Below are 5,405 nucleotides of genomic sequence, written 5' to 3'. Positions count from 1 at the left end.
ACCATCTCAGACAGGCTGACAGAAACTATTGTTATAACTTCCGCTGGTGTCGTATTTATATACCATATTGGTTAGACTGCAAGACCTCAGGAAAGGCAGGCACTATAATGTGCTCTTTCAATTTGCACACAGAAACTTTAAGAGTCTATTATCTGGTTTACTTACAGTGCCTATCAGCATCACTAAAAAATAGAAAATGGAACCATCAGGTTGAAAATAAAAGAATGTCTGTTGTGTATAGAATAAAAGAAAAACTTAAAATACCTCTACTAGGACATTTTTACACCCCGTGATCATCTCCTGCAATTTTTTCTCTCTGACATGAAAAAGTTTGTCATGGACAAAGAAATAAAGACAGAACTCCTATTACAAGGGGACCTGCCAATAATTGTGCATCCACATTCAACTCCTAGATCATTCACATACTTCTAATGTGCCATTCAGCAAGGGGCCCGACAATGAAATAATGATGTGAATGATCTTGCCTGCATAAATTCCTGTTTACTTAGAAGTCAGCAGACAACTTCCAGATTCAAATCCATACATCCCTTAACACATGATATGTGCTAAGGGATCAAAATCAAATCAAAGCTCTAAGACTCAGAATCAGGAGTGGCTAAAAGACTAGTACATTCTGTGCTTCTGCTTCTCCACCAAAGTTGGCAAGAATATGTGCTAATAATCTCAAACTGAAAGAAGTATTCTGAGAAACAGTTTTTGTTGATGAGGTATTGGGGGAGTGGAACCGGGAGTGGGGTGGAGAAAGGAGAATTCATATATGTTATGATATCGACTGATGAAATTCCTTGTTTTCACCCCAGCTTTTGATATTGATATTTTTCTCTTATTGTTTTGATAAACTCTGCATATATAAGTTAAACCCATATAATATTGATTACCCTCTAATGAGGACTTGACTTTGTGTCACTTCTAAGTATTTTATACATGTTATCTCATTTTAATTCTCACAAAGCCTTTTGATGTAGACTCTATTTTTATGACTCTGATTTTACAGATTACCAACTGAAGGCACAGATAGGTTAAGAAAAATAGTCCAAGGTACATAGTTAGTAGATGGGAAATCTGGGATTCAAACGCAGGAAGCCTGATTTACATGCAACTAGACTTGTGCTAGCCAGTGTTGTAGGCAGAGCAATGGAGGGCTCCTGAGCAATTAAAATATGGCTGATTGGAATTGAGATATGTGCTCCATGTGTAAAACAGACACAGGACTTCACTTAGTAAGAAAAACAATGTACTATAGCTCATCAATAACTTTTGTATTGATTACCTGCTTAAATAATATTTTGGATATATTGGGTTAAAGGCATATTATAATTAATTTAATTGATAGAGAATAAAATCCATATATTACTTTATTAAAATTGGTTTCTTTTTACTTCTTTAATGTTGTTGCTAGGAAATTTTAAATTATATATGTGCCTAAGATTATATTTCTAATGATAGCTCTGGTCTAGACTCTTAGCCATTTTGCAATATTGCTGTTAAAATCAGTCAATTTTAATCCAAACATAGATGCTTCTTTCATTTTTATTGTACATTTTGTTAACTTGTTACATATGAATAGTAGTGTAATTTCTTCAGTTTAAAAATGTAAACTGAGCCTTTACATAAAACCATGCAATGGACTAACTGTAGCGGCATTAGTTATTTTCAAAGGTTGTTGATGACCACATGACTGACGAATAGTGCAGTCGAGCATCACCTGTACGAGGAATAAGTGTGATCCTATTATCATCTGTGTTATTATCTGTGGGGCCACTAAGAAAAATAATAAGCATCACATCACCAATATCGATTAAGTACTTACAAGTCAAGCATTTGCCAAGCCAGTGCCATCAATAGAGTTAGTACTGCCCACTTAGTGGGCACTTTGGAAATTTGTGGGTACATTTTTGGTTGTCCCAATGATTGATAGGAGGTCCTGACATGTAGTAGAAAGATGTCAGTGGTACAAGAAGTCCTGGGTCCTTTCTACCCGATGAAGAATCTCGCTGCATACCCATACAGAGAAAAGAGCACTTTACAATCATTTCAGCCTAATTGGCTCAACCGAAAAGCTTACATTAAAATACAACGTATTTTTTGCATAGTTGGAATGTGCACCAGGTTTTCCCAGGATTCAGTTACCACGTAAATCAAGGAAAGACTGTACTTTGGTCAGAGGTGTACAAAAGTTAAAGTCATCCATTGACATCATGCATGCCAATGCCACTAATTAGTGGTAGAGCTGCAGATCCAGCACACCTGTGTGTACACTACTGTAGCCACCACCATCAAGATGCTTTAAGGGCAAGCATCTTATCATTCATTCTGTCATTTAGATTTGTTATGCATGATCATTTACACGAACAATACATATTATTTTATTATAAATTGGTTTCCTCATTCTTTTTCTTTAAATAATATCTTGGGCAAAATATTCATCTTTTAAATTATCTATGCATTTAGGTGATATTATGTATGAATTATTTTCCAGAGAGTAAATGGGACATTATAAAATATTAATTTAAGAAAGAGCATAGTGTTCTGATAAAATTGAGAATGTTAGGCTAAACTCTTTCTTTGGATTGACTATTTTTATCTTTGAAAATGGCAAACCCTGAAAATAGGCACTCTTTTTGTCATTTCTATTTCATAGACAAAGAAACTGAGGCTTACTCAGTTTCTTTATTGTTTTAGGTCAATATCTAGGATTCAAATATAGAAAATTTTATATCTTAATCTATGCTCTTACCAGTATATTGTCTTCTTATTTTTAGTATAAATAACCTCTAAATTTTAAAAATGTAGTTTAAAATATCAAATTTTAATCAAAGTGTTATCCATTTTTGATATTTTGCTTGTTGCTGTGTTTAAAGGATTTTTTAATTCAAATTAGTCCTTTCAGTATTTTCCACAAGAAACCAAAGAATGAAGTTACTTTGTTGTTTGGGATAGGATCTCTTTGTCATGAAATTATTAAAGAAACATGAATTTAGGAAAAATGGATTTTTTCCATAAAAGTATAATATGTATAAACTATCTTGAATCACCAGCTAAGAGGAAGTTAAGAATTTACATATGTATTTATCCTATATCTGAGAATCTCCACTTTGAGGAATCTATCCCAATCGTACTAGATTAGCAAGACTAGTAAAAGAAATATACACAAGGTTATTCACTGCAGTACTATGTGTAATATCTAAATACTTAAAACAACTCAAATGTGCATCATTTGAACTGGTGGGACAAACTCCGGTACATCATCACAATGGAGTACTACGCAACACAAAATGACATAGAACTTCTCTATTGCTGAGGTAACTGCCACAGTAGAATCTTAAGTGAAAGAATGAAGTAAAGAATAATGTATACAGTAGTGGTTCTCAAAGTGTGGGATTAAACTGAAGGTTCCAGACCCTGCTTTACCATGTATAATTAAGAAGATGGGCAAACATTGGTAACCCTCAGTTCTTTTTCCCACTGGAATATGCCAGCAAAATCTTAAAGAATTATCTGTGAACGTATTTTTCAAAGTGCTGTAAAACAATTATTTGGTATTAATATTGAGTTCATTGCTTCTGAGAACTTCAATAGAAATGAACATTTATTTCTTTGTAGATTTTAAAACTTTGTGAAGTTTCCTAAACTAGAATCTCACAGGCAACACATATATTTTATTTGCCTTTGCTCTACTTTTTTTGCATAGATGGTTCTCAGTAAATATTCATTGAAAAAATAAAAGGTAAACAAATAAGAATGGTGTTATGTTGCCTATCTTTATAAATATTTAAATTTTCATAATAAAAGAATTCCAGCATCACATCCACATTTTTAACAGAAAGAGCTGGCCTATGGAGGGAGGAATGGACTTCTTTCACTTTAATGTGTTCTTAAAAGGAAGAGAAAGCAAGAAAATATACACTGATCACAGCCACAAGGCTGGCTTCTTCCTGAACTGTCAAACCACTTATAGGATAGGATGGTCTAGTCTGCCATTATGGCTCTGAGTCATCTGTTCCTCCAGTGAGCCTGAGGTTTTCTCTTTCTGTCTTTCTTTCTTTTTGAGATAGCATCCTGCTCTGTCATTCTGATATCCAGGTTGGAGTGCAGTGGCATGAACATAACTTAATGCAACCTCCACCTCCCAGGCTCAAGTGATCCTCCCACCCCAGGCTTTCAAGTAGCTGGGACTACAGGCGTGTGCCACCATACCCAGTTAATTTTGTTTTTAACTTCTTTGTAGAGATGAGGTCCTACCCTGTTGGCCAGATTGGTCTTGAACTTCTGGCCTCAAGTATTCCCCCTGCCTTGGCCTCCCAAGGTGTTGGGATTACAGGCATAAGCCACCGCACCTGGCCCCAAGTTAAAATTTTCAGTGCACCATCTCGCATGCAATGAAATGTACTCAGTGTTTCCCAAAGTGTTTTCTTAGGACGACTATGCCCAGGGGATGGTCCATGTAAAAAGGCCTTCTTCCTCAAGTAAGTTTATCTGAGGATACATGTGCCTCCCTCAGCAGGTCACGAAGCAGGTAGCATATGAAACACCCCACAAAGTACCTATCTTAACCTGTGAAACTTATTTGATCCCACCAGAATACTGACATTCTGTGGGAAATGCTGTCTTGGCTAAGGCTACCTTGATCACCATAAGCATTTAGAAACAAAAATGAAGTATGACAGGATAATACAAGAAAATGGCAATAACCAATCTACAGGTTTTTTTTGTTTATTTTGTTTTTGTTTTTGTTTTTTTCTGTGATAATTTGAGAGTCTAATTATGTATCTTGATATTATGGAATAATTGAATTCTGAGGTCAGAAGAAAGTATAGGGACATCTACTCTACTGGTTCTCAATCTTGGTGGCCCAAACCGCAAGTAATGTAGTGATAATAATTAGTTATAAAGATGTGGCTGTTTTACATCCTTTTGAGGGCAGATGGTACTAAGTACTTACCAACACCAGGAGTGATTTCCAAATGTTTAAGGTGCATGGAGGCCTTACTTTTGGGGAAAGTGACCAAGAAGATTTTCCCTCAACCCAGGTAAAGGCTTCACAACAAAGGAGATACTATAATACCTCCTTCGACTTTTCTTAGGGCAATATGACTGACTGTGGTGAGGTTTAACTCCATCATCCCACATAATGGGGTTTCAAAAAGCATACCCCTTATTCTTGACCAGCAACATTTAGGAGCTCACCAACTGTAAGAACCTGTTGGCGGTTTAACCAAGTCCATGCCTCCCATTTCTTCTCTGCAGATGAAGACTTGCTCTTATTCAGATGTTCACCCTCTTCTTTGTAGCAATGATACCATGGAAAGTGACTCTTCTACCAGTGACAAAGGCACACTTAGTTTCAACCAATTATTTTACTTGTAATTATTTTTCACTTTTAG

The sequence above is a fragment of the Chlorocebus sabaeus genome, chromosome 7, assembly GCF_047675955.1.
Source record: "Chlorocebus sabaeus isolate Y175 chromosome 7, mChlSab1.0.hap1, whole genome shotgun sequence".
Lineage (NCBI taxonomy): Eukaryota > Metazoa > Chordata > Mammalia > Primates > Cercopithecidae > Chlorocebus > Chlorocebus sabaeus.
This window is presented reverse-complemented; position numbering follows the sequence as displayed.